The sequence below is a fragment of the Tiliqua scincoides genome, chromosome 3, assembly GCF_035046505.1.
Source record: "Tiliqua scincoides isolate rTilSci1 chromosome 3, rTilSci1.hap2, whole genome shotgun sequence".
Lineage (NCBI taxonomy): Eukaryota > Metazoa > Chordata > Lepidosauria > Squamata > Scincidae > Tiliqua > Tiliqua scincoides.
In genome coordinates this window covers 141170235-141180565 of record NC_089823.1, presented here as the reverse complement: position 1 = coordinate 141180565, position 10331 = coordinate 141170235, and the positions used below count along the sequence as shown (strand labels likewise).

The 10331-nt window shown below is 44.2% G+C and overlaps 1 pseudogene; it reads left to right on the top strand.

The window, feature by feature from the left end:
* Positions 1–562: 562 nt before the first annotated feature.
* On the top strand, positions 563–681 carry LOC136646653 (5S ribosomal RNA; annotated as a pseudogene).
* Positions 682–10331: the final 9650 nt, after the last annotated feature.

The window sequence follows — 10331 nt, the reverse complement described above, 5'->3', positions numbered from 1 at the left end:
TAACGCCTTTCTTGGTCCTCAGATTTCTCCTCGGACTTTATTCAAGGTGGTTTACATAGGCAGGCTAATTAAATCCCCATAGGGATTTTTACAATTTGAAAGAAGGTTTCTATCTTTCAAGAAACCACAACATTCAGATGTTTCTTTCTGATCTGGTTTCACATTCTGGCCTCCATCCTCCCACGCTCGGAGCAGATGGAATAACTTGGCTCAGCTTGTCAGCTGCTTCAAGGTCGCACGGTGCCGGTGACCTCGAACTGGTGACCTGCGGATGTTATCTTCAGGCAAATGGAGGCTCTACCCTCTAGACCAGACCTCCTGCCTGAATACACACGAATACAATCGTGTGTTTGATTTGGACGATGTTACAGAGCAATTCACCAAGAAATAAAATTCATTAAGTGGCAGGCTCTGAATTAAGGAGAAATTCTCAGTGGGCCCCCAAACAATTCAGTGGTTCTAAAATGAGTATATTATTTATTCATTAACTGGAAAAGTCCATTTCAAATGCAGAACTGCTGCTTTTTCATTAACGGTTTTATTGGAGGTACGTATACAACTATTAAGCAGCAACTGTTACCCTGCACATGCCTGATCTCATCTGATCTCAGAAGCTAAGCAGGGTCAGGCCTGGTTAATACTTGGATGGGAGACCGCCAGGGAATACAGGTGCTGTAGGCTTATACTATAGACTTTCGAGACTGAAGGTTGCCAACCATTACAATACTGTAGTTTGTCATTTAGAACAGAATAGTTAAAATTGTTGCTAATAAGCTTGTTAAGGACAAGCAACCTCCCATGTTCTACACACTCAATATTCCCAACAAAGAAGAATTTTTTATTTTTGAAATAGGACAGGCTTTGCCTCTCCTTTGTCAAAATGGTATCAAAAAGATACTTCCCATTTGCCCTGCTTTTGATACATGACCCCTTCCCTCATTGCTATATCCATCAGTTGCCATAGCCGTGCCAGAATCTAATCTGTGACTCAAGATGTCCATGTACTGGACAACCCAATCCAATGCTGCTTCAGTGCCAGTGCTGGGTGTCACAAACGTGCCATAAGGCACCTTTGTGTCACCCAGGGAGTAAATGGCGCCAGTGAGGAGGCCTATGCCACCCCATCGATGCCGCAGTCATTTCCAGCCGACACTGGCGATCAGGTAAGCGCCAAGTGGCACAGACGCATGGGGAGAGCATGGGGGAGGCTTTTCTGGATGGAGGGAAGGCAGACAGAGGGCCGAACGGGAAGGGACAGGCCTAGGAGGGGGGTGAGACCAGCAGAGGCCACCTCCACCAAATCCTACCCTCGGTGTCAGGCTCAAAAACTTTGCTCAGTGATGAACTCAAAGAGATCAGGCATGGCACTGCTTATTTGATAAAGTTCAGTGAAATGAATTTGCAGTTGCAAGGAAACGAGGTCAATCTTATTAAGGCCAAAGCTGTAGTCTCTGTTTATTTCGAAGTTAACTATATTCAAGCACAATATAGATCATTGCAAGCTATACCAATATCTGTCTGAGATAGAAGAGAAAGGTCAGATACAAGATGATGATCTGAACTTTTTTTGTGACTATTTGAATATGCTGCATGAAGATTTGAGATCTTGTTTTTTTTTCAGTAGGAATTCCAGATGGGTAATAAATCCATTTTGAGATACTAAGAAATTTGGGGTGGTGGAGGAAGAAATAATTAAGGTACAAAATGACACTAAGTTGACACCAATGTTTAAGAAATTGGACCAAGAGTTTTGATTTGGATTGCTATCATGATGTATCATCAGTGGTTAAGAAGCTCCTTGTTGCATTTCCAACATCATATTTGGTGGAATCTGGTTTTAGTGTGGTCATCCAACTTCTTTCTAAGCAAAGAAATTGACTGACGCTTATCAGCAGCCCAGTCCTAACTGCCTGTCCTGTGGTACAGTGGTGCCGAAATGGCCATTGCTTTATCCCGTGGGGCCAGGGAGACAGCCAGAGGTCTCCTTGGAGTAAAGGAAGATTGGTTTTTTTATCCCATGTTGGCCCCTGGCAGCCCTTATGGGTCTACTTGGATCTGTACCAGCTCAGTCACTGGCACAGAACTGAGTAAACCTATGAAGGTCTTTGAGGGGCAAAAGGGGGATAGGATCCTGTGGCAACCTCTGCTATTGTCCCCAGCCCCCTCCTGGGTCTGAACTACCCACCTGCCCACCCAGTTTCACCCCCTCCCTGCCTTCCCTCCACCCTTCCTCTTCCCCAGAATGCCTCCCCACTACCCAGTGGGAAACTTACTGTTGCTGGATCCTGGAGTTATCCAACCAGCATGAAGGCCCAGTGTCCACTGGCACTGGCCTCCCCACTGGGGCCTTGCTTCTGCTGGCTGCCACAACATGCCTTATGGCACACTTGCAATGGCCATCTCTTGGGCAGCACATGGGAGATTGGTGCTGGTCTGGGACAAGATCAGGCTGTAAATGTGGTGATTTTAATCTCCTGCTAAATGACATTAAACTAGCCAGTGGGAAACTGGTATCTCTTCATCAAGCCCATCCATCGCATTAAGAATGTACTGAAGTAGTTACTAAATATGAAATCTGAGAGTCTCGCTAAATGACTATCACACTTTGAAAAGCTGGTATCACTGAATCCAGTTCATCAGTTTAATTGAATAAATTAAACTAAAAAGTTTTAATTGGGTTTTGAATAAATGTGCAATTAATTCTTACTGTTTTGATTGTTATTATCTTCGTTCGTGAGTCATGGAAACTGCTATCATGCATAATGTTTTTCATAGGGTAGGGTAGGGGGCACTGGGGATGTGTTTATGGCACAAAGGGGGCAGTGGCTCGAAAAAGTTTGGGAACCATTAGTATAGTAGAAATTGATACAGGGCGGTCCAATGTTTCCAAATCTTGCAATGGTGATTTACAAATGGTAATTATACTGTACTTAGTGAATAGTGTGTCACAGTATAGTGTATACTGTGTCACAGTGGACACATGGAATAATTTGATTCTCAAGATCCATGACTTGAATATAAACTTCTTTGCATTTATGTTGTGTGTGGGTGCTAGCTCGGCCTGTAAGGATGGGGATCAAATTTCAATTTGGACCTGAAAGGGGAAAAAAATGGTCCTGCCAAACTAAAGGTAGCATGGGAAATTGGTATTGGCAGCAAAATGAAAAGAAGGCATTTCGTTTAGCCCGGTTTGGAAAACTTAAAAGAGTGATGTTTTAAGATGACAGAATGGAGAAGTGTCAGCCCCAGGGCATCGTGTTACACCATAAAGGTGCAGCTTGTTCTTTAAAAGTTACTGCACATAAAGTAGAACAGATGTATCTGTTTCGTTGCTACCTTGATTCTACCTTCCTGATTCTTGCATCTACCAGTCAGCTACCTTTCAGCTGTGCTTTCTTTAATTGTAGTAGTTTAATGCATTATTAATATTAATAATATTCTTTTTTTTAAAAGGTATCAACATATGCAAGCTATATAATATACTTGTTGACCTAGTGAGCTGTTTCTATTCAGGAATATTTAGCGCAAGCTACTGGGAGAGCAATTTGGCATTTTCCCTTATCAGTCCCTTCAAGCCAGTGGCCTAAATAGCGATTACATCAAAAGAATAATTTGGAGAAACCTCTGAAGGCACAAATTGCTTTGAACCTTATTATACTGTACCAGTAAGATTAATTTGCTCCCATTGATCTCCTCAAAACTGTTGTAATGATGCTAGGCTGACAAGTTAAATACTTCAGGAAAGTAAAAATGCTCATTATCTTCCTTGAAGGATGATGATAAAGTGGCAATGTAAGACGCTCACCCTAGAAGTAATTGAATGGATCCTGGCCGTCACGACATCCAGAAGCCCTTCTTATGAGCATATGTGATTGAGCCATTTAATTATTCACACTGAGTTAGGAGAAAGAAAAATCTAATAACAATTAAAGGGGAGAAGCCTTGGAATTTTCTACCCTTTTACTATGAATTTACTATGAATTTTACTGAAATTACTATGTGACAAAGGTAGTCAATTGCCTCTGGGAGTACAGGCTGCTACTGGGGTCTGGCCACAATTGTGTGAATGTGTATTTTGTGCGAGTTGGGGGTTCACACATGTGAGTTGTTCCCATGCCCCCATTCTGCTGGCATGAAGATAGGAGACACAGGAAATGTGATGAACTATGGACTGCAAATTTATTGTTGTACAAGTTTCATTTGCAATGTTTTAATTTGTATTCGGGTATATTGCTACTGAAATTAGGGCACAGAACCACCATTCCAGTCAGTCACCCCGGATGGGTGACATCAGTCCGGCTCCAATTGCTGGATCAGGGCTATAACTAGTCTTTGCTCTTCATTGCGCTGGTGTAGCTAGAGGGGGCGGGGCAATAAGTTTTGCAGGGATGTCAGCATCATCAGCTACTGAGCCAATCAGTTTAAAGAGTCAATGAAACCATTATGGCCCAAGGAGGCTCATAGGTTGACCTGGGCACTTAAGCCACTAAGAATTGTCTTAGGCGGAAATCCTAACCACACTTCCCTGAGAGTAAGCCCCATTGAACAAAATATGACTTACTTCTGAGTAGACCTGGTTAGGATTGTGCCCTTAGGGGATCTTCCTTTCACCTTTCAGTGTTATCTGGTTGTTCAACAATGTCCACTATGTCTCTTCACTTTTTGCACCTGTATGGAAATGATCAGCTATGGCTTATTTAAATGGGATAAGCTTTATACCTGGATGCTGTAACAGTCCAGGGCATCATGGGGGAAAAACATGGCCACAATTTCTGGAGTTTGCTGTGTTTTCCAGGTGATAGTAAAGTTTGTTCTCATAATGCCCTAGACCAACATAACGTCCATGACACTGGCAGGTGGGGCAGGGGGGGCAGACGGACGGACATGGCCATTGCCAGAGGTGGCCAAACATGGGTGTTTGTGACAGCAAGTGACTCTGAGGAAGGCCCTCATGGGGGAAGTGGATCTAAATGATCCTTGCAAGTTGCTATTTATTCTGCTGGGGTAGGATATAGAAACCTGTAGATTTTCCCCATAAGAGAAACAGCAGCTTTAAATTCAGAAAATAGCATGAGATGAATACGGATCACACTGGCACTCAAATAGGAACATGTCACTTAAAAAATAATAATAGTCAAGAGATCCAAGCACAAATCCCCAGCACTACATGTAGTTTGGTCCCAGGAGACTGGGCTATGAATTAGGAAGTCCCAGGTTCCCATCTTGGCTCTGCCATGAACTCAGCAGGTGGTTTGACGCAAGCTGCTGTTTCTCGGCTTCAGCTCTCTGCAACAGTATGGGAATTATAACACAAATCAGACACGACCCTATCCACTGCATCCAGCACGCCATCTGGCCAGGAGAGGTAAGAAATACTTAAATACTTACCTTCCTGACCTCCACATGGTCCCCAATGGGAATCCTCAGATCTATGCCAGCTCTTTTGCTGGCATACTTAAAACTATGCTCCAGCTGCTGGGGGCTTGTCTGGCCCAGGACAGTGGTTTGGAATATGGCAGGTGCTGCTGCAGCCCCTACTCCACCCCAAACTCTGCCATGATCCATCCCCATCTCTGTTGGCAGAACCCTGCAGGTGGCTGATCTGTGACTCACTGCTGGCAGAATGCGGCTTTCTGACTGCTGCACCGGAAAGAGAACCACACCACTGTGCGGTGTACTGCTGCATAGACTGGCAGAGAAGCTGCCGCACCAATAGGGCCCTTGTTGGCGTACCTGGTGGTATGCCAGCACAATGGTCCCATAGGAGTGGACCAAAAATCTCTAACAGGTATACATCACAAGATTTCTCCTCCATTTCAGCCTGCTATAATAACTGTTCATTACTCATTAGCATTAATTTAAAAAAAGAAAATCTGTTTCTCTTTCTGGATTTATCAATGGGAATCCCAAACAGTTACATAAGAAAAAAAAATAAAGTTCCTGAAAACTCTGAAAAATATGACACCTTCCATAAAGGCTTAACTCTATATGCAAAATGCTTTCCCTCTTCTATATGAAGGAAGGGCCCAAAAGGCTAAGGAGAGATCTGTCTGAAGAGATGAAAGGACAGAGGGGATTATGTGGGAAATGGATATTTCTGAATAAAACCTTAGCAACCGTCTCCAACCTGATAATGATCAAAATATCATGGAGCAATTTAATTTCTCATTTTCAGATCTAGGAACTGTCCTTCAGCAAGAATGCATTTTCTTCACTGTATATTAAATATACTGAAAAACAAACTTTCAATAAAATTCCTGCAGTCTTTTATTGTTTTATCCTTTTTATTTCTTGCCTTTATAAAAAAAAAAAAATCAGAGCTTTATCTTCCATCTTCTTTGCAAGGGATTCCCACTGGGATAATAGTGTTGTGGCTGGCAGGCTTCCCTTTTCGTTATTATTTAGGACAGGCAAGCAGAATAATGATAGTGACGACTATAAACATAAAGCACCAGAGATACTTTCCCTTTGCAGATATGTGGAGCAAGGGAAGGGATGTAACTCTTGTCACCTCCAATTAGAGCTCAGCTGGAATATGGGGTGGGGGAGGCAGTATTGCAAAAAGTGATGTCAGAATAAAAAAGGCAGCCCCCGTTTGGGTTTATTGTTGAGATTGTTGAGAAAGAGTTAAAAAAAATTGGTTCTTATAGCACAACTTAGGGCGCAATGCAAACCCCTTAAGTCAGTGCTTTCCAGCACTGGCATAGCGGTGCCAATGGGACATGTGCTGCATGCTGCAGTTGGGTGTCACTCACGGAGGCCTCCTCAAAGTAAGGGAACGTTTGTTCCCTTGCCTTGGAGCTTCATTGCCCTTATGTCAGTGCTGACATAAGGGGTGTAGGATTGGGCCCTAAGGCATGTCTACTTAGACATTCAGTATGCCCCATTGTATTCAATGGGGCTTTCTCCCAAGAATTGTATAGACTTGCAACCTGAGGGCTCAATCCCTTCCAACTTTCCTACACCAGTGTAGTCATAATGCAGCCCTGAGATAAGGGAATAAACATTCCCTTACCTTGAAGAAGCTTCCCTGACCTTGAGGAAGCCTCCCCCATCACAGGATGCAACGCACACCCTATTGACAGAGCGGCATGGGTGCTGGAAAGTTGGATAGGTTTGGGCTCCTTAGAGTGATAACTGATTGGTTGGGATTGTCCATGTGACCAATACAAGAACTATTCCTTTTAATCTAACTGGCTTCTTTTGCCTTAGTGATGTTACAGCTTCCCTGATTATCTGGGATAACTTATAGAGAAATAAGCTGGGGGGGATGATCACTGAGGCAGTAGCAAAGGGAGGGGGAAAAGTTGCTGCAAACAGTTGTGAACTGCTGTGAAACAATAGGATTAATGGTTCAACACACCACAAATCACCACTTTTATGGCAAAAGATAAGAAGCAGGATTATACTTCACTTTGTTTGAGTGGAAGCCTGATGATCAAAGAAGATGGTAGACAATAAAAAAGCCAAGCTGTATCACCCATATATTTTATAATAATTTCATTGCACACAGTGAAGTATTCCATAACATCTCCTGTCCCATATATTTACATGGGTTGCATCAGGACGCTTCTGGTGGGGAAGGGGTTACAGAAGGGATGAAACCCTGTCACCCTTCCAATTACCTCATCAGAGACATGACAGGGTCTAATCTGGTGCATAATCAGGTTCGAAATAAAGCAAGTTATTTTACCATGTTCATTTTCTGAGCCCAATTACAAACTCAACCATGAGGAGAGAGGTGTTGTCACATCCCAGGTTAACAGCTGTAACTGGAGAGCAGGGCATTGGGAGAGGGACAACAAAAGCCACAACATTAAAAGGGGGAATGAAGGAAAAGATCTTAAACAAATCAAGCTCTTCATTATATTAAATTAACATTGGCCCAGGAAATAACGACAATGTTTACAGCCACAACAAATTCCAGAACTCTGCTGGGAAGCTCTCCCTATTCTTCTAACTTTATAGTCATTTGTCAAAGGAAAGGCACTAAATCTAGATTTAAGTAGAAGTGTCCTAAATTAAGATGGATCTACTGTCTAACATGGAGCAATGAAGGCCATGGAAACAAAGTGGATAATAAATTATTGGCTAAATATGGGGAAAGGAGTACCAGTTCTACTCACAATCCCTCTTAAAAGGAAATATGGAGACATGATCAGTCACATGGGTGCAGCTATGTCAGTGGTATTCAAACTGGGGCATTGTGATGCCCCAGCCTGTGGGTCCTGTTCTCTGCCCCCTTAAGAGGCGGGGGCAGCTAGGAGACAGGGGGAAGGCAGTGGCGCGATCCGCAGGATCACGCCGCTCAGGGGGGGACTGTAGGGGCTTGGGTGCACTTGCCCAAGCCTCCTGCAGCCTCCTGGGGTTGCGGGGAGCCCTGCACAACCTTCGGCAGGGCTCCCCAGGTCTGGAAAAGTGAAAGCGGAGCTTTTGCGGAGGCAGAGCAGATCGCTCCACTCCCCCTTTCCCTGACCTGGGGTAACCTGCAGGCGCTCACGCAGGGCTACCTGCACACAGGGACAGCTGCTGCAGGGACTGGAGGGTGCACCCCATTCCCTGCAGCCCCCTGGGGATCGCGTTGCTGCCTTCCCCCTGCCCCTGCTGCCTCCCCCCCCCCGCCCTCGCAAAGACTTACTGTGGGTTTCAAACTTCAAGACTTACTGTGGGTTACTGTGACCTCTTTTCCCGGAGAGGTCTATGTAGATGAGGATTCTGCTAGATGCAATGAAGATATGTGATGGGAAGTAAGCTGCATTACAATAGGGGGTGATTGCTGTAATGTTAATTAAGTCATTGGTTGATAATGGTTTTAATATAGATAGTCTTTGGGTGAATCTTATACTGGAGGGGAAGATGAGATATAAACCATTTAAACACAAATAGGCATACACAATCTCTTAAGTACTGTTAAATGGCATAAAGAATCCTGCCCCAGTAGATGGCGTTAGGCTGGATTACCTGGAAGCAAGCAAGCAAATAAATAACAAAATAAATAATTTCTAGATCTTTTTTTAAAAGTCTGGTAAACCTAGGTGGGTCCCAATAGTGTTGTTTAAAAAAGTGGATCCCGGTGCTAAAATGTTTGGGAACCACTGTTCTAAACCACGCCAAAGTCTTCATAAATTAGGGTTCCACAGTTCTGACTATGAAAGCTAATGTTGTGTACTGGCCAAGGCCAGGATCCAAAGAATTACTTGTACATATCTCAAAATTACTATTCTGTGTGTACTCAGGAGCTCTGCCAATTGATCCTTGCAACACTGCCTGCAGGATTCTGAAGGGCAGTGCCATGCCCAGCCACCCAAGACCTTTTTACCTGTCCCTCTATGGTCCTTGAAGGATGTGTAGTCCTTAACACTACTTTCGCCCTATCTCCACACAATCTCTCTCCCTTCCAGGTCATCGAACAAAAAGGGGGTGCTCTGCCAGGGCTCATCCCCACCAGGCCCATCCTCACCAGAATTCCACACTAGGGAAATTAGGATTCTATATTAAATTTTCTACTTACCTCTGTGTAAGTCTCCTGGTGGCCTATGGGTCTCCTCAGGCTCAGGCCATCTATGTAGTTGGCGTAAGTTAGGGGGAAGGGGCAGGATGGCTTGGAAAAGAGAAAATATGACCCTGATGCACACTGGTGCTGCTGAAACCCACCCATCTCTCCCCCCCCCCGCCTCAAACTCCCTCTGCCTTCCCCCCACTCCCACTGCCAACTTACCAGCACTAGCAGAGCCTCTGGGAGCCACTGCCACACCTTTCACTATTTGAGGCAGTGGCCCAGACGTGTGCAATGGTAAAAGGCCTTGAGTTGCCAGATTGGGAGTTCCGACAGTACAAGATCCATATAGGATCAGGTCCTCATTGTGGTAATGATGTGTAACATGCTGCCCTCAAACATGCAAATCATGTCACACATGACGAAGGCAGCTGCTCCTGCTGATGCCTCATATATGCAACTTGTGTCCTTCAGAGTCCACAGACTGAGCACTTGTTCAGCTCAGCATCTGTGTGGAGTGCCACAGTCAAATGTCATGTGATCTGCATGGTGGAAAGAAGGGGAGCTCTCACTCCATCATTCAATGACTCTTGTTGGCATCTGAACCTGGTTAATGCACCTGGTTAATGCAGGCTTAACCAAAAGAATCACTGGCTTTTCATGCAGTTGTTTTGGTTAGTTTCACCAGCCCTTAAGAGAGTCCTGGGTATAATGCATGCCAAAGTCAATTAATGGCAGTTTATATAGAGACACTAGATGAATATGAAAAGGGTGAAATATGGGGATTGTTTAATAATAAAATCAGTTGTGATCGATGTGGCCATTTCTAAAGGTT